At 34.5% G+C, this 21,005-nt stretch overlaps 1 protein-coding gene and 1 non-coding gene across 2 annotated transcripts in view; both read right to left on the reverse strand.

The window, feature by feature from the left end:
• Fchsd2 (FCH and double SH3 domains 2) overlaps positions 1–21,005 on the reverse strand; it is a 239,774-nt gene that overhangs the window by 167,577 nt on the left and 51,192 nt on the right. The window lies entirely within an intron of this gene.
• Trnat-cgu (transfer RNA threonine (anticodon CGU)) lies at positions 1,080–1,152 on the reverse strand. Its single transcript has one exon. It is a non-coding gene; the product is annotated as a tRNA-Thr (tRNA).

Here is a 21,005-nt window from a genome sequence, read left to right on the forward strand (position 1 = left end):
CTCATTAAAACTGATTTGAGAGATGGCTACTAAACATATAAGGCTCTTAAATAAGTCCCTTCTATGGGAGGGCACTGGAGTAATCAGAAAACAGACATGGGAACACAGGCACCACCATAATGATTTTATACTTAACAGCTGAACAAGTAAGACAGCAGCTAAGACTACTGCACTTAGACAAGCTTTTCTGTATCTACAGGAAGAATCAATGAAGACATCTACAAACAGCCTTCTTAAAGCCCCTTTTTTACATTTATAGGGTATTATGTCTTCATACATGAATATGAGGAGGAATGTCCACTGAACCCCGAGAAAGGCAAAAGAAAGTTATAATTGGGTCTCACCAAAGATCCAGAATTTCTACCCTATGAAAAAGAACAAATAAGTCAGAACATCCCTTCCCTTGCCACCATGGCCCTCCATAGTGCCTGTCATAACAAAGGTCCTCAGCTGTTATGTGTCCACAACAGATAAGTACAGAAATTGAGAGTAAGCACTTAGAAACTTTTCAGCCATTTGACATTGGTTATTTTGTCAATTAAATGCAAATATAAAAGAACTGGAGAAAACATAAGCATTTATTTTCATAATTTGTCACTTTCTAATCATTTAAATGTTAATCAAGCCTATAACTTAAAATTTAATGTTTTTATTTAAATTAAGTAAGTAATTAGATATTTTTATCTCTATTTTACAGACAGCAAATTGCCTACTGGTCACTTTGGTGAGAAACGACACACCTCTGAATGACATACCAATAATGATGACATACCAATAACAATGGAAGTGATTTCAAAGAAATGAAGACCAAAGATTGTACTATTTTACATATAGATAATAACTGATAGTGAAGCATTAAAATTACAGTGTGCTATGTGCAGAAATGTATTGGCTATCAAACAATACCATCAAAATGAATTAGTATTTTTATAGAAAATATACACAATTTCAAAACAAAAAAAGTATTTGAATTAAAGATTAGCACTGAATTAGAAATCCAATATAAGTATATGTTCACTATTTCACATATCAGGCTCCTTCTACAGTAGTTGAGATGCTAATAATTTTTTTGGAGAGGGAGGGGGTGCTGGGGATTGAACCCAGGGCTTTGTGCATACGAGGCAAGCACTCTACCAACTGAGCTATATCCCCAAGATGCTAATAATTTTAAAACACACATGTGTGTGAAGGTGCGCGCGCGCGCGCGCGCACGCACACACACACACACACACACACACACAGGTAAAGATGTTAGATACCCCATCAAAGTTGTTTGCTTGGAAATGTTCAGTGATTATACAACAAGGAACCAATTTTCAACAACATCATAGTTTGATGCATTTAGGAACTGGCTAATGATGTTGGAGACAAATTCATAGAACCAACCAACCAAGCACAGTGTTGTTGTTGTTGTTTAATTTTTTTTTCAATTTTAGATGAACACGATATCTTTATTTTTTTATATTTATGTGGTGCTGAGGATTGAACCCAGTGCCTCACACGTGCTAGACAAGTGCTCTACCACTGAGGTACACAACCCCAGCCCAAGCACAGTGTTTTTAATTGAAACTTAACAAATGCAAAAATAACATGATAATTCTATATGTGTGGCCTGAACATGAAGTTGTTCTAAAGGTCTGCTTCCAAACAGAACTCCATACTGTATAAATTTATGAAGGATTAGGTAGTTTATAAATATAGTTTGGAATTTAAATTTTTTGTGAAAGTGTATTCTGATGATATTCTGAAGAGCATTCCAGATTAAAAAGTTTACTCCACGGCATAAATCAATGCACCAATTCTCTCGTTGGTAAACTTTTGCTATGATTAAAAAAAAAAAACAAAATCCCTTGTTTAAACAGTATGCTTAGTGACATACTATAACTGTAGATTACTGAAGGATTAATCCAATAAATTAGAGAATATTCTCTTCACTGATTGATGATGTGGAAATAGGTCACACACTATTGTTACTACATGCTGAAGTTCCATGGTTGTCAACATGAAACGACATGTAATGTTCTTAGAGAAAATGTTTCGCAACGCTGGGTATTGAACTTGTCGCCTTGTGCATACTAGGCAAGCACTGTACCATCAAGCTACATTCCCAGATTGAGAAACAAAATTTTAACTTTACTGCAAAAAAAAAAAAATTTTTTTAAAGTTCAGCCCTAATGATTTAATAAAGTGAACTGGACAGTCACACATTTGTCTTATATATTTAACATTTTAATTTCAATGTCTTAAATATTAGCATTTTAATGGTCTTTATATATCCATATAATACAGATATTCAAGCATTTTTCAGTGGCCAATAAAATCAACAGCAAAAATGGAAGTTAAAAACATGAAAAGGGCAGAGTTTCTACACATACTTATGGACACATTCGGTAATTTAGCAATTATTTTCCATGATATGTATAATTAGATATTGTATATTTGTTGACAGATTATCACTAAAACACCTTACAGAATTTGAGAGAATATTTAGAATCTTTTTTTCTATCAAAAGAACACCCATTGGGGCTGGGGATATAGCTCAGTTGGTAGAATAACTGCCTTGCATTCATAAAGCCCTGGGTTCAAACCCCAGCACCACACACACACACACCAAAAAAAAAAAAAAAAAAAGCCCACATATAAGAAATGCATGGCCAGGTGCGGTGGCACCTACCTGTAATCCCAGTGGCTTGGGAGGCTGAGACAGGAGGATCATGAGTTCAAAACCAGCCTCAGCAACAGCGAGGCAATAAGTAGCTCAGAGACCCTGTCTCTAAATAAAATACAAAATAGGATGGGGATGTGACTCAGTGGCCACGTGCTCCTGAGTTCAATCCCTGGTACATCATCACCCCACACACAAAAAAAAATGCATGGACCCAAGATCTATTTCCTACACTGAGAGAGAATTTAAATTTAACTATAACCTCATAGAATAAATTGTTGGAACTGATAACTAATGAAAGATTACTAATGAATAATTAAAAATAATCACCTGCTTCATCTTGAAAAAAAAGTTTAGACATGAATATTGTGAGCTTCCTAAAATTTCTTTCAAATCTATTCTTCAATGAAGATTCCTCAGAAAACATGGAATGGAACTACCATTTGACCCATATATCCCACTTCTCAGTTTATACCCAAAGGACTTAAAATCAGCATACTACAGTGATGCAGCCACATCAATGTTTATGGTAGCTCAACTCAAAATAGTTAAACTATGGAACCATCATAGATGTCCTTCAACAGATGAATGGATGTTTAAAATATGGTGTATGTATCTGTGTGTGTATGTCTATGTATGTATGTATAAACAATGGAATATTACTCAGCCTGAAAGAAGCATGAAATCATGGCATTTGCCAGCAAATGGATGGAGCTAGAGAACATCATGCTAAGCAGAATAAGCCAATCCCAAAAAACCAAAGGCCAAATCTGTGTTCTTGATATGCAGATGCTAATTCATAATAAGGGGCAGGGGTACTAGGGAAGAATGAAGTTACTTAGATAAGAAGGAGTAAAGGAAAGGGAAGGGGGTATGGGGTTAGGAAGCATAGTAAATGAAACAGACATTATTACCTTATGAACATATATGACTGCACAACTAATGTGATTCTACAACATGTACAATCAGAAAAATGAGAAATTACACTCCATTTATGTATGATATATCAAAGTGCATACATGTATTCTACTGTCATGTATAAACTAATTAGAACAAATTTAAAAAATCTATTCTTCAGTTCTCATCAACACACTTCTCAGTCTGGATTCTTTATAATGAATATTGTTAAAACATAGAAACAGTTAACATACATATTACCTCTTGTGAGAAGCACTGCTGTCAACCCAAACTAAAATTTGATAAATTAATATTAAGCAGCAAATGTATGTCACATTAAAACCGTTAAGTATTGATAATACTGGTAGATACACTGTTGCTTCACAGTGTGTGTAGCAGCATTTAATAAATGGAGAGTTTCAAAGTCACTCAACTTTTTGTTTGGATAATACTGTAGAATGATAAAGTTATTGTGATAATAGCAATTTCTGTATTTATTAATAAATAGGCAAGAAGACACTATCAAGTAACAATATTTAACACTTTCTTTTTTCTTTGTTTGACTTCATTGTAATTTGTCACATTCACTTGTTTGCCAACAGTCTATTGCTTTTACTCTACAATAGCAATGTTAGGTAATTTGTCAGAGACCATATGACACTCAAAGCATAAAGTATTCACTATCCGGTCTTTTCAAAAAAAAAAAAAATCAAATTTGACCAACCTCAGCTCTGGATAGTTAAATATAACCCATTAGGATGACTTTTCTATTTTCTTCCTCCAATCATTCAATAAGCTAAGACAACAGTGGATGTCAAAATCCTTAAGATGACTAAATATTCTGACCTTCAGATAGGGAGCAAGAAAAAGTAAAGTTTGGTTGTCAGTGCAGCCATGCTGCTGGTCAGGGTATGGCTCACCTTTGGCTGCCTTGTCTTAAGCACTTCCCTCAATTTCTGTTCCCAGGACTTTAACTAAGGTATAAAAACAGGATTTCCTAAAGCAATAAAATACCAATGGTCCTGAGGTATAAAACAGTCAAGAACAATGTTGAAAAGTTCAACAACTACACCTAGGACAGTGTTTTTCTTCAAGGAGTCCCACATCGGCATAGCCCTGGTGGAGATATAAAATGCCTGAAACACATGTGGAGGTGGAATTTGGCAGACTCACCTGCAGGAGAATCAAGGACCCTTGTCTGAACAGTTGTGACTTCCAAACCAACTACACTGCAAAGTGGTCTTTGAGTTGCTCCTCTGAGGTCTGGGCCATTCCCCAATTCCTGAGGTTTGAGGAACCCGTTCTCCATTACCAATGACCACAGCTGAGACAAACATTTAATGCACATTTTCTTCATTACCTTCAGCCCCAGCCCAATGACCACTAGCCTTCTCAAGAGTAGACAGATGGAAGTGCCAAAGAGTATTTACACAGTAGCTGGGATGAGAATGACAGAACCTCATAACCAGATTAAATATATTGTATCACATTTTCTTCTCAAGTAAACTAAAATAATTAAAATAAGAACAAATTTTCCAACTGTAGGAGAGAGCATCTGTGTGTGTGCTCCCATGCACCGCTGCACAGGCATGTGTGCCTGTGCTTATTAAGAGGGAGAAAAAAGACCTTCTCCTGTTATTAATCTAATTACTCTTTCAATTCCTTCAAAAATGATATCCTATATAGATTTCAAGAAGTAGCAATCAAAAGAGTACAAAAGATAATGTTAATTTGATGTGCTTTTGAGTTTTACTTGCTACTTGGAATTGAATCTTAATACATTAAGTGTATTAATTATGGTTATCTAATTCAATCTCTTTAATAACTTTAAAATAAATTTATTTTTATAAAAATGTATAACCAAAGTCCTTACTGTCTTTTATAGGTTAGAAATGCAAGCCTATAAAATGGAAGGATATCCTGTTATTTTGAGAACAATAACTCACTTATTAACACACCTCTTAAATAATTTCCTACTATGATTTTTTAAATTCCATTACAATATAATCATATACATAATGAATACAAGTTCTTGAAAGCTGCTGGCAAAGTTGGGATTTGTTTTTTAAGATTTTAACTTTAGAACAATATTTTGAACACTAATATCAGGGAGTCAATCTATCAGCAAGCATTTGAGTTCTTTGATTGATGAAGTTATGAATTACAAAAAATTTATATACAATCCCTGGTTGCAAGAATTTAAAACCTAGTTGAAAAGTCTTCTAAGTAGTTTAAAAGCAGCTTCTTCTAATGTCTATAGTATGAAGGAATTTGCCTTCAAACTTCCTATCAGTAATCAATTCTAAAGTATTTCAAATTATAGAAGAGAAATGCTATAATCATTAACCAAGGTATAATCCAAAAATGAGCTAAAATTATTATGAAGCATCTGTTTTTAAAATTTTATTTATCTATTTACTTAGGTAGTGGGGATGGAAACCATGGTTTTGCACATACTAAGCATGCACTCTACCACTCAGCTATAGTACAATTCATGTCAAGCAACTTTTTCTTTTAAAAAAAATTTCCAAATAAGAGAAAAATCATGGAGGAACTTTGGTCAAAGAGGAGGAAAGGATGGGGAGGGGTCATAGGGATAGGAAAGATGTTGGAATGAGATGAACATCTTTACCCTAGGTACATGTATGACTGCACATACTGTGCACAATTGTGCTACAATCATGTGCAATGAATCAAAATGCATTCTGCTTCCATATATACCTAATTAAAATTAATTAATTTAAAAAGAGAAAAAGCAAATGTAATTTTGAGTATTAATGAGAAGGCTTAGTTACAGAATGAGCCACAGGAGATCTAGTCTAAAATTAAATAAAACTTACAAATAAGTATAGAAGAAAATGTATTAGCGCACTAACTCTGAGTGAAAAAAAAAAATAGTAGGGGAGGGGAACAGACCTTTCAAAAAAGTTGGGCAACTGCAGTCCCAACTTCCTGGGAGGCTGATGTAAGAAGATTGCTTGAGCCCAGGAGTTCAGGTCCAGCATGGGCAATATAGTGATACCCTGACTCAAAAACAAAACAGCATGCTAGAGGTATTTAGAGCTAGTGTCCAGATTTTTGCAATTTGGTTTGAAATGCACCAAAAACAAAATGAATTAATGGATGGTAGAAAGACCAATAGATGGATAGATATGGGATAAAACAAATATAATAAATGTTAGACTCTTGCTGGTATATGGGTATTAACTTTAATATTCTTTCAACTTTGCTATATCTTTGAAAATATTCAAAATAAATTTTTAGTATATGCACACACATCAGTGTTCAAATGATATACTAAGGGAGGTTAAAGTGTTAACATCCTTTGTTCTCTTTTTATTTTGAATATTTTATTTTTTAATACTGGATTCATGGAGAATCCAATGCTATATTTTTCCTTTCAAAAAATACAAATGAAAAAAAGCTGCATTTTGTAAACTAATGTGGATTATCAAATAAAATTATTTATGCACACATAAAACTTTTTATATCCACAATTTTTAAAACTTCTTTTTTTTTTTGGTACTAGGAATCAAACACATGGGCACTTAACCACTGACCCACATCTCCAGCCCTTTTTATTATTTTGAGACAGGGTTTTGCTAAATTGCTCAGGGCCTTGCTGAGGCTAGCTTTGAACTTGTAATCCTCCTGCCTCAGCCTTCCAAGTCACTGGAATTATAGACATGCACCACCACACCCTGCTAAAAACTTTACTTTTAAAACATACTTGCAAATAATTTTATACCTTTCCCAAACCCAATTACAATGTTGCTTTTCATTATCAATATAAAAATATTTCTAAAAGGAAGTAATCTAATTTTATTTTTGGTATCCTTACCATCTAACAGTGCCTGCTACTTGATAAATGCTGAGTGTTAGCTAAACTATACTGCTAATAAACACTATTTAGATTGAAGCTTGGATGGAGAAGCTGGTATATGCTTTTGATCCCTGCAATGTTTCAATATTCATTCTGGAATGTCATAAACTCACCCAAAACATAAAACCATCATATTCAAAACTATCATCCCTCCCTCTTCTCCTCTACTACGAAGGATAGATAATAGGTTTAATTTTATTTCTGACCAACCATCACAAATGGAATGTAAGACCTTACCACTATAAAGACAGGAGTCTTTATTGTCATTAACTTAATTTACTGAGTGAACTTAAACAGAATTCATACAGTGACTGTTTTGTATAGTTTATTTGAAGCTATTAATAGGTAAGAATGGGTGTTCTCATCATACTGATATGTATCCAGACATAATTCTAAAGTCCTTGGAACTCTCATGAGAAATTTCTGGTACTTCCTTAGTTTCAACTATTCACAATCCCAAAGGAATAGGATGACACAGTTTGGTTCTAGATTCTAGTCTCTGGTGGAAAATTTGAAATACAAATACTAAAATTATACAGAAGTCACGATTTAGAAAACGTAGGCACATATAATGCGTGATCTTTTTTTTATTTGTTCAGAATTTACAGTTAAATTGTGAGGTAAAAAAGAAAAACTATAAATACCAGCTATTGTCATTACCAGAAACTGACCTCTGAACAGTAACATAGCAAAGAAACACAAGCTTTTAGTCAGACACCAAGACTCAGACTATGTGAGGGCTACTCTTTCTGAGCCTTCATGTCTTCAATAAATAGGGGACTGGGGCTGGGGCACAGTGGTAGTGCACTTGCCTCGCACGCATGAGGCACTGGGTTCAATCCTCAGCACCACATAAAAATTTAAAAAAATATTTAAAATGTGTCCACCTACAACTAAAAATATATTTAAAAATTAATAAAAATATAAATAGTAGCCTAACTAGCATATGTTTAGTGTTCCAAAACCTGAACTATTATAATTCAGGAGGTAATACACTCTTCTTTTCAATAACACTGATACAAGTAGTCACATTGAGGCTCAAATTGATATCTGAATAGAAAAAAATATACTGAGTTACTACATTAGTTTCCCAGAGCTGCTGTAACAAAGTAACACAACTGGGTAGCTTAAGACAAGAGAAATTTATCCTTTCACAATTCTAGGAGCAAAAAGTCCAAAATCAAGGTGTCAGCATGGCTGGTTCCTTTTTGGAGGTTCTGAGAGAGAATCAGTTCCCTGCATCTCTAGTATAATCTGGAGTTGGCCAGCAACCCTAAACATTCCTTGATTTATAGCTTCATCACTCCATTCTCCGCTCCCATATTCACATGCCATTCTCCTCTTTGTCTCTCTCTTCAAGTGCCCCTCTTCTCATAAAGACAGGAGTTACCAGATTAGGGCCTATTCTAACCAGTATTACCACATCTTAACTTGATTATATCTACAAAGGTCCTGCTTCCAAATAATTGTCACATTCACAGATTCTGGTAGGCATGATTTTAGGGAGAAAATATCCTATCCAGAATAGCTACAAAACTACTTCCTACAGAATAAATGAAAATAATGTCACCCCCTTCAACTGAAGGTTTTATATATTAATTATTGTTCGCTCAGAGAAAAGGTCTTATTTTACTTATTTCAGTATTTACTTTTAAACTTATTACTTAAACAACTTATAATGCTGGCCTAGGGTTGTGGCTCAGTGGTACAGCGCTTGCCTAGCATATTAGAGGCCCTGGGTTCGATTCTCAGCACCATATATAAATAAAATAAAGGTCCAACTAAAAATATATATACATATATATTTCTTAAAAAGACTTTTAATAATGTTTAGCAAATATAATAAAGGTAATGAAATTGCATCTTTAGAAAGAAAAGTAGAATTTACACAACGATATTATTATTTATCTGGTCAGAGGCTGTAATGCCTCTACTTTTGTGATGAAATTCTAAAATAATCACAGCCATTAAGCAAGTCACTCAGGAAAAGGTGTTAGGTGACCAGACTCCTGACTTTAAGCCAGTGAAACTGCAGCAAATGTACCCCCATAAAGAGTATGCAAGCCAATTCATGTAGATATATATATATATAAAAAAATGAACTACCTACATAAGAAAGCAGTGAAGCTATATCACCACTTGAACACAGATACATCCCACTCCTTCCCCTCACTTAGGCAGAATATCAGATAGTCCAAGGTCACAGGCATGTACAAGGTATTTTGGAGAAGAAAAGATTCCTACAACACAGACTGGGTTCTGGACTATGGCAGCACCTTCACTCTCAAACTATTCAGTCATGCTACAGTTTATATGTACCTGTTAAGTCCATCTGTGAATTAAATATCACTATAATTGAATTCACCCTCACAAAAAGGGATAAATGACTTTATAAGATTCTGAAAAAGAAACATGGACTGAAGTAAATACTAACAATTCAAATATAAGCAAATGGCAGAACTGAAATTTTCTACCCATCCAAAGATTTATCAGTAGCAATAAAAAGAAAATATAATAAGAAATAAAACAATTAAAATTTTATATCTTGAAATAAAATCTAATGATAGCAGGAAGCCATCAAAACATTTTGACAATATATTTCAATAGGATTTATTTCATTCTTTTAAAAGTTTTTTTTATTCTTTAAGACTTATGCATATTTTATAGCATTTACAATATATTAGTACAGAAGATATAACTCAGAAATAAACATACACATCTATATCACTCAAAATTTTTCATAGATGGAATATACAATCAAAATATATGTAAAGATCACTATTCAGACAATCCCTAGAGAAACAGAAATATCCTGTAAGAACACTGAACTCCAAAAGGACAAATACTATGATTCCACTTATATGAAGTATCTAGAATGGGCAAATTCATAGACAACATAGATCAGACAGAGTGAAGAAGGAGAAAACAGGGAATTATTGCATAATGAGTATAGAGTTTCTGTTTGGAGTGATAAAAATGTTCTGGAAATAGTGATGACGGTACACTGGGCATGAAATTAATATAATTAAATTTTATACTTAAAAATGATTAAAATGGTAAATTTTATGTTACATATATATTATCATAGTAAAAAAAAAAATCTGATCATGTGCTCCCCCTAAAAACAAAAACACCCAACTCACTTTCTCAGTTCAAATTAAATATTTACTAAATAGTCTTTTGATCCCTGAGCTTACTTTCTGGGTGCCTTAAGCTAATTATCCTAACCAAGCAGATCTCACATTATACATTAACAAATTATGTATCTTGTTAGTTTATTAGGACATTTCTTCCAGATAATCTAAAAAAAAATTGAATTTCTGGACTTACAAGCCTAAGTATGGATAACCTTGAAACTTCCCAAAATAGAGATAGATGGTCTCTATCTTTAAAATCTCTTGAAGTATGTTATTGACCCATACTCATTATTTTTGACTACTAGGAAATCTAGACATTTATTAAAGAACATAGCTTATCCCCAAGTTAATCAATTTAACACTTCAAATGGAGTAAATCTCACCTAATTATTACCATTAGAAATTACAATTTTCAGAATCTGATATTGTACTTCTTCATTCATTCAACAAGTATTCACCAAGCACCAAAGACTAACACATACAAAGACTATACAAAATGGGTTGGAAGAAACAAGCATAACAGAACAATGCATGACAGAAGCAAAAGGGCACTACTGAAGCATACTTGACTAAGCAGCAGCAGATGAGATAATAAAATCCTAAGAGAGGGTGACACTTGATCTGCATCTTGAAGACCATAATGAAGTTACTCAGGGAAAGAGAGAAGGACCTTTGTTATACATCAAAAAAGATAAAGGAGTAAGTGAAATAATGTCTTTAAGTAACTGGTTTACTATCTGCAACCAAGAGTGGGCACTGAGGTCACTCAGAGAAGCAAAGCAAAGCTGGAGAATCCAAAGGGAAGTAGGGAGGCCAGGTGAGTCACATGTTGCTTAAGGAGAGGGATACATTCTCAGAAATGTGTTGTTTTGTTATTTAAATAACAGAATGTACCTACATGAACCCAGACGGTATAGTCTACTATACACCTAAGCTGTATGATATATAACACTGTATATAAAGTCAGACATTGGCTAATTTGTTATATAGTACCTTAACTATAATTCTCTTCAGAAGAGAAACCTAAAGGAGGTAGGGTGGATGGCTAGGCAAGTTAAAATACAAAAGTTTCAAAACCACAGCTCTAGTTTGAATTCTCCCTTCCATCCATCTTTGTTTTGTCCTAGTCTAACCAATAAACTCATTAATAGAAACAGAGGGTTGGGGAAGAAGAGAATGGGGAGAAGCATAGACAATAATTTTTGCTTATTCTGTTAAAAGGTGTACTACAGAACACCCATGAAAAGATGAAAATCTAGCAAATCTCTGTGCCCATGAGAACCAAATTTACCAAAATTTCCTTATATTCCCCCATTTCATGTTTTAATGAAATTATTAAACTTTAAAAATCAAGCATTTCGAGACAAAAATTAGTCAGCACTTCTTTTCAAAGGTATTTCTTCTTCTTCTTTTTTTTTAAGTGCTGGGTTCTGGATGCAACTCAGAATCCTTGTACATACTAGGCAAACACTTTACACTAAGACACAATCCCATCCCTTTTTTATTTTGAGACAGGTCTTGCTAGTAGACCAGACTGGTCTTGAACTTGTGATCGTCCAGCCTCAGCCTCCTGAGTAGCTATTTCTAAATTCATTTATAATCACCACTGCAAGCCAAAGAAAAATAGAACAAAATAATAAATAAGATTTTTAAAAATATGTCCTGGGCTGGGGTTATGGCTCAAGCGCTCACCTCACACTTGAGACCCAGGGTTCGATCCTCACCACCACCACATAAAGATAAATAAGTGAAATAAAGGTATTGTGTCCAACTACAACTAAAAATAAATATTTAAAAAATAAATAAAATAAGTCCTGATGGACTTTCTGCCAATGACATTATCCTGTCCACTTTAATGTTCTACAGGACAAAACTGGCAGAAAGCTTTTAGGCATATAGTATACCATTTCTCTCTAAAAGAAATGGACAGGCTGGGTGCACGCCTATAATTCCATCAACTTGGGAGGCTAAAACAGGAGGATCACAAGTTTGAGACGAGCCTCAGAAACTTAGCAAGACCTTGTGCAACTTAACAAGATCCTGTCTCCAAATAAAAATTATTATTAAAAGGGGGGCTGGGATTGTGGATCAGCAGTAGAGCGCTTTGCCTAGCACGTGCGACGCCCTGGGTTCAATCCTCATCACCACATAAAAATAAATAAAATAAAGGTATTGTGTCCAACTACAACTAAAAATAAATAAATAAATAAATATTTATAAAAATGGGGGGGTCTGGCTCTGTGACCCCCTGGGTTCATTCCCCAGTACCATTAGAAAATAAGAAAAAAAGAAAAAAAAAAACTACCCAGGGGCTGGGATTGTGGCTCAGAAGTAGAGTGCTCACCTAGCACATGCGAGGCCCTGGGTTCGATCCTCAGGACCACATAAAAATAAATAAATAAATAAAATAAAGATATTTTTAAAAAACTAACTACCCACAACTAAATTAAAAAGAAGCTTCTTAAAGCTTTCATGCAGATGAAATTCCCCAAAAACAAATAAACAACACCTCCACACACAAACAACACGAACTTCTTGGACAGTAACTTCAATGCTTCATAAACTGCTTTTTAAAAGAATAAAAACAGCAAAAAACTTTGTGCAACAGTGATACCACAGGGTAACTGCCAGCATGTCCATGTTTACTCTGTTTGTTCTTAGGCCAGGAACCACCCTTAAAGTCTACAATATTTTCCTGCTCTCTCCAGCCACAGTACCCTTTTGTGTCCTTCCTTCACTAGCAGCATTCTGCCAGAAACTACAGTAAGTGCATTAATACACAGAACTTGCCTGCAGCAATCTGCCTGAGTATTGCAAATGATCTTACCAACACCTCTGTTGTTGGCTAACTACAGGCAGAAACCAAACTTGATTTTACCCTAGATTTAATGTTGTTCACTGATTTATATGTGGCTTCTGGTTTTCAGAGATCCATATGTTCTGTTTATATAAATAGATATGTAATACATCTGTTTCTAGAGAATTACAAAGCAAAATTCACAAACCATGCTTAGAAATAAAACATTAATAATACTCTTGTAGGAAATTGAAACTGCCTAGCAAGTTCACTACTAAAATTCCCTTAAGTGTAAGTAAGGTTCTACAATATTTCCTTGTTTCTTTCTTTCTTCTAACATTCCCCTAAAGGTATATTAGAAGTTTACTCTGCATATGCTTGAGGTACCATTTTTTCAAATTGCTGTCATATATATATAATGAATCTTGAGTTCACCTAAACTCACTTCCTTTAAATAGTTTTCTATTGGGATGGTTCATCTGTATGGTATGCTCTCTGAATCTCACAAATACTCAATCTTTTTGACTAATCAATATTTTATGTAGAAAATATATAACATACAACTTTAATAATAATTCTATAAAGGCCATTCTTTTTCAATTGACCATAATGCCAAAAAGTGGCTTTGAAGAAAAATAACTAAAATGTTTAATTGGAAGACTACATACAACTATAGAATAGAAGCTCTGTTAAGTCCACAGACTCCTGCCACCTACTTTTTGAGCACTGCTATATATCTATGGTACCTAAAAGAGTACTCACCGGGAGTTGTGGCACACTTCTGTAATCTCAGCCTCTCAGGAGACTGAAGCAAGGGGACCACAAGCTCAAGGTCAGCCTGGGCAACTTAGTGAGACTCTGTTCTCAAAATAAAATAAAAAAGGGCTGAGGGTACAGCTCAGAGGTAGAGCATTTGCGTAGCATGCACAAGCCCTGAGTTCAATGCCCAGTACCACACAAACACACACACCAAAAAAAAAAAAAAAAAAAAAAAGACTATAACTCAGTAAATATTTTCTCAACATATGAAAACTGGCAGATCTTTAAACTTCTACTTTCCCCATATGTCATCAAAAATAAAATGTGAGTATAGCACCACTCCCAGACAGCTGCACGCTATTTACTCCAATCCAGCAAAAACGTCCCACCCTATAGAAACTGAGGGGTACTGAGTCCCTGATTGCTATTTTCCAGAAGTGTATTAAAAAGGATGGGAATAGCTGCACTCTCTCCAAGAGGGAGTTCCTAAGCTCATGAATACAGAATTGGCTGCCTTCACCAAGAACCAAGAGGATTTTGGTGCCCTTGATTGCATAAAAAAATAAACCTCAACAGTGATGGACAACTAGATTTCCAAGAATATCTTATTCTTATTGGTGGTTTAGCCATGGCGTGTCATGAATCCTTATGAAAGCTACACATTGCCAGAAGTCTGCGGCCCCCAAAGGACCTGATCTCAAAACTTCCTTCTTCCCTTCAGCTACCCAGTCATTCCACCCCATGCATACCCTGAGTCCAGCACAAGGTAGGGTGGGGTGGGGAGATGGGGAATAAATGAGAGAATCTAAATATAAACTATACATTAGATGATATTATAAAATTATTACTCATTATCTTGGGAATGATAATGACATTATAGTTATTCTAGAAAATATTTCTGTTTTCAGAAGATGCAAATTGAAGAATGTGGAAGTGAAGTATCAAGATAGCTACAACTTACTTTTAAACAATCCTGGTTTAAAAAAAAATTGTGGCTAAAGTAAATGTGGCAAAATGTTAATAACCAACTAACAAAAAGGAAACGCACTAATTCTTTGGTACACTATTCTTTCAACATTTCTAAAGATTTGGGTTTTCCAAATAAAAAGTTGGACCAAAAAAAGTCATTAAGCAGGGCTGGGGTTGTGACTAAGTGGTAGAGCACTTGCCTAGCATGTGAGAGGCACTGGGTTTGATTCTCAGCACCACATATAAATAAGTAAATAAAATAAAGGTCCATCAACAACTAATAAAATATTTAAAGAAAAAAAAAGTCATTAAGCCAAAACATTTCTTCACATACCAATTCAATTCAACGGAAGTATTATGAAATCCAATACTGTTTAACATAATAGAAAATTCAACTTATAAATATTTTATGGCTTAAAATAATAACTGTTTTTGATTCTTGTTATAAACAGATTTGGGGTAAGTTGAATTATAAAGAAAATATCCAGGGCTGGGGATATAGTTAATTGGTAGAGTGTTTGCCTTGTATGCACAAGGCCCTGGGTTCAATCCCCAGCACCACCAAAAAAATAAAAAAGAAAATATCCATGAAAAGTTGATCCCACTGAATAGATTTCTATTATTAAATCTGAGTTTTAGCTGTATTTTAAAAGACTTTAAGAGACAGCTAAAAAATGTTGTATAAAAGTTAAATAGTTTAAGAATTAAAATCAAGAATCAATAAATTGGGGCTGGGGATGTGGCTCAAGCGGTAGCGCGCGCGCTCGCCTGGCATGCATGCGGCCCAGATTCGATCCTCAGCACCACATACAAACAAAGATGTTGTGTCTGCCAAAAACTAAAAAATAAATATTTAAAAAATTCTCTCTCTCTCTCTCTCTCTCTCTTTAAAAAAAAAAAAAAAGAATCAATAAATGGGATGGAATCAAACTAAAGTTTCTTCTCAGCAAAAGAAACAATCTGTGAGGTGAATAGATAGCCTACAGCTTGGGAGCAAATCTTTACCCCTCACACATCAGAGAGAGCACTAATCTCTAGGGTATATAAAGAACTCAAAAAGCTAAACACCAAAAAAACTAAAAACCCAATCAATAAATGGGCCAAGGACCTGAACAGACACTTCTCAGAAGATGATATACAATCAATCAACAAATATATGAAAAAATGTTCATCATCTCTAGCAATTAGAGAAATGCAAATCAAAACCACTCTAAGAATTCATCTCACTCCAGTCAGAATGGCAGCTATTATACATACAAACAACAATAAGTGTTGGCAAGGATGTGGGGAAAAAGGTACACTCATACACTGCTGGTGGGACTGCAAATTGGTGCAGCCAATATGGAAAGCAGTATGGAGATTTCTTGGAAAACTGGGAATGGAACCACCATTAGACCCTCCATTCCCTCTCCTCAGTCTGTACCCAAAGGACTTAAAAACAGCATACTACAGGGTCACAGCCACATCAATGTTTATAGCAGCACAATTCACAATAGCTAAACTATGGAACCAACCTAGGTGCCCCTCAATAGATAATGGATTTAAAAAAATGTGGCATATATACACAATGCAATATTACTCAGCAATAAAAGAAAATAAAATCATGGCATTTGCAGGTAATTGGATGGAGTTAGAGAAGATAATGCTAAGTGAAGTTAGCCAATCCCAAAAAAACAAATGCCTAATGTTTTCTCTGATATAGGGAGGCTGATTCATAGTGGGATAGGGAGAGGGAGCATAGGAGGAATAGATGAACTCTAGATAGGGAAGAGGGGTTGGAGGGGAAGAGAGAGGGCATGGGGTTAGAAATTATGGTGGAATGTGATGGTCATTATTATCCAAAGTTCATATATGAAAACATGAATTGGTGTGAATACACTTTGTATACAACCAGAGATGTAAAAAATTGTGTTCTATATGTGTAATAAAAATTGTAATGCATTCCGCTGTCATTTATAAATAAAAAAATTTTAGATAAAAAAGGAAAAGTTAAATAGTTATCCTAATAAAATGCTCATCAAAGCTGGGTATGGTGACATACTCCTATAACCCCAGCTATTAGGGAGACAGAAGCAGGAGGATCAGGAGTTTGAGGCCAGTCTGGGAAACAAGACCCCAGCTCAAAAATAAAAAGCTAGGATTGGGGATATAGCTCAGTTGGTGGAATGCTTGCCTCCCTGGCATGCACAAGGCCATGGGTTCAATCCCCAGCACCACAAATAAATAATTAATTAATTTAAAAAGCTAAATAAGCAGTAAATATTCTTGTGCTGGGAGCATTTTTACAGTGCTTACCCAAATTTAAGAAAGTCCCCATGACCTAATGTCAAAACCCTTCTCAGAGAAATGTGACTTAGAATATCTAATACATGACAAGGTCCTCAACTTCAACATGCCACTCTTTTTCCAATAGGGAAATATATTATCTAACAAAGCTAGGTTACAACAATTCAGAGACAAGGAAAACCAACACAGTAAAAACAATAAAGATCATATCATGTATACACATAGATTAGGAAGTATCTTCATGTTCCTTAGTGCATCTGGTCTCCAAAGGTAGGCAGAGAAGAAGGTAGAAAAGAATGGTCAGTCTTCCCCTTTCAAAAATAAAAGAAAAAAAGGTCAAAGAAGTCAAGTAATTTTTCAACATCATCAATTTGATTTATTTCAAACTGAAAATTCATTCAATTTAAATAAAAAAAGTAAAGTTAAATAGTTATCCTAATAAAAATGTTCATCAAAAAAGAACAGGCCCAGCTAGGTACAGTGGCTTGCACCTGAAATCCTAGTGACTCACGAGTCCAAGGCAGAAGGATTGTTAAGTTTAAGGCCAGCAAATTAGCAAAACCCTGTCTCAAAAAAAAAAAAAAAAAAAGTATCCCATTTCATATCTTTAAGTTGAAAAATGTGTAGTCAGTGGATACTGCAGTAAGTACAAATAAGGCAATTAGATATTTATTCCCATTAAAAAAAAAAACAAAAAACCCTCCGGGCTGGGATTGTGACTCAGTGGTAGAGCGCTTGCCTAACATGTGAGGCACTGAATTAGATCCTCAGCAACACATAAAAACAAATAAATAAGCAGTATTGACGTCCATTACACCTCCAGCAGCAATTCGCGAAGCTGCCAAAGCCTTAGACAAGCGCCAGGCCCATCTCTGTGTACTTGCATCCAAGTGTAATGAGCCTATGTATGTCAAACTGGTGAAGGCCCTTTGTGCTGAACACCAAATCAATCTAATTAAGGTCGATGACAACAAGAAACTAGGAAAATGGGTAGGCCTCTGTAAAACTGACTGAGAGGGAAAGCTACGTAAAGTGGTTGGTTGCAGTTGTGTAGTTGTTAAGGATTATGGCAAAGAATCTCAGGTCAAGGATGTCATAGAAGAGTACTTCAAATGCAAGAAATGAGCAAATAAATTTTTCGTTCACATTCCTCAAAAAAAAAAAAAAAGCCACAAATAAATAAAATAAAGGTTAAAAAAAATCTTTGGGTAAAAAATATTAAAACTGCCTTCTCCTTTCAAAGATCATTTAGTAAGTACTACTACATTTTTAAAAATGAAGAGTTCAATACTGGTCTAATTATTTTTCATCTCTTAAAATATTATTTAATAGGGCTGTGGTTGTGGCTCAGTGGTAGTGTGCTCGCCTAGCATTCATGAGGCACTGGGTTCGATCCTTAGGACCACATAGAAATAAAATACTGATATTGTGTCTAACTAAAAAATAAATATTTAAAAAAAATTAAATATAGGTTATCACAAAATATTCCCCCAAATACTTAAGACTGACTTGAAACATAGTTTAATTTTTTCAGTCTTTACTTAAAAATCAAGACTGATATGAATGCAAAATTGATACGAATCATTTCTTCCTGATAATGTTATAAAATTTTTATTTTAGAATATATTCTTCAGCCAGATGTATAATCCCAGCAACTCCAGGGGCTGCAGCAGGAGTATCACAGGTTCAACCTCAGCAACTCAGCAAGACCCGGTCTCAAAAAATTAAAAGGTGTGGTAGTAGAGCACCCCTGGGCTTAATTCCAAAATTTAAAAAAAAAAAACAGAACATATTCTTCAATCTATGAAAAAAAGATGCTATGTTTTTTTTAATGACCCCTCCCAAGTTTCAACTTTTCTATAACAGTGATATCAGAAAAAGTCTGAAATAGGAAACATATTTATCAATTCTATACATAGAAAAATAAAAAGGGGTGGTGACGTAGCTTAGTATTAGAATGCCACTGGATTCAACTCCCAGTTAAAAAAAAAAGAAAGAAAGGAAAAGAAAAAGACATCACTAGTACAAGAAGTAATACAGTGTGGGAAAATAAGGAAATTGATTCTAAATATCGAAACATTTTAATAATACCTTAGGTAACTTATCATACTTATATTTTCCTTTTTACATATACCCAAGATAAATAGCATTTAAGTAACATTTAAAATTTTTAATGCTGTCATCTAATAATAGCAACTACATGGAAAACAAAGCATTCTCATATACTGCTACTGAGAACATAAATATTTTATGTAGAATATTGCGTTGTGTAGTACTCAAGCCTTAAAAACATACATATCTTCTTACCCAGAGATTTCAATTATGGGAATTGGTACAAGGAAATAATCTGGGTTATATGCAAAGTGGTTCAACATACATTGTCTATATTTTAAAAAGCAAAAACCTAAATATCCAATTAAAGGTTAAATAAATGGTGCATATCAAATAAAATATCATCCGAAATTGTAATAAGTAGGTAGTTCAGTGATGCTATATAACAAAAAATGTTCATTAAGTATTAGTAATTTTGAACAAAAAAGTATATTTATAGTTTTTTTTCTAAGAGATTGAGTCTCCCTATATTGCCAAGACTGGCCCCAAACTGCCTCAGCATCCCAAGTATTAAGGACTACAGAAGTGTGCCACCATGCCCTATAAGTTTTTTTTTTTTTTGGGGGGGGGGGGTGGGGACAGGGGTGGGAGACCAGGGATTGAACTCAGGGGCACTCGACCACTGAGCCACATCCCCAGCCCTATTTTGTATTTTATTTAGAGAAAGGGTCTCACTGACTTGCTTAGCGCCTCGCTGTTGCTAAGGCTGGCTTTGAACTCACCATCCTCCTATCTCAGTCTCCTGAGCTACTGGGATTAGAGGCCTGCGCCACTGCGCCCAGCTAATTATAAATTTTAAATAAATTCACTCGATACACTTAAATTATATAGATGTCCAAAGGAAAAAGCCATAAGGTTATATGATAAAACATTAATTAATTAAACAATTAATGTTTATCTCTGCACAGTGAAGGGACAGATGATTTTCCTTCCTAATAATTTCCATAAAACCTTCACTTTTGATATTTCCATATGAAGGAAAACTTATGTAACTCTTCGAAATTTATCAGACTTCTAGTACAGTATATTCATAAACTGTTCTTCATAAAACATTACTAAATTACAGTGAAATCACAAGTATAAAATTTTTTTCAGGAAATTCCTGCTTGAAATGCTTCAAAAAATAAGGTAATAAACTAAGAAGAAAAATAAGGACACAAGAATTAATGAATCCAAACCAATAAAGAAAAATGTATTCAAGATAAGAGCTACATAGCAATCACAGATAACCCAGATTGAAAAAAGACCTCTTACAAAAGGGAGGATTCAATGAACTAGTGTGTTTAAAATACTGGAATATTTGAAAAGAAAAAAAAAAAGCACTAAACAAAAGACGGAGATTAAAAGACTCCATATTAAGATATTAGTTCCCCAAAAATTGATCTAAAGATTCAAAGCAATTCCAATCAAAATTCCAGGCATGCCAGGTACAATGGCACACACCTGTAATCGAAACAGCTTTGAGAGGCTGAGGCAGGAGGACAGCAAATTCAAAGCCAG

The sequence above is a fragment of the Marmota flaviventris genome, chromosome 9, assembly GCF_047511675.1.
Source record: "Marmota flaviventris isolate mMarFla1 chromosome 9, mMarFla1.hap1, whole genome shotgun sequence".
Taxonomy (NCBI): Eukaryota; Metazoa; Chordata; class Mammalia; order Rodentia; family Sciuridae; genus Marmota; species Marmota flaviventris.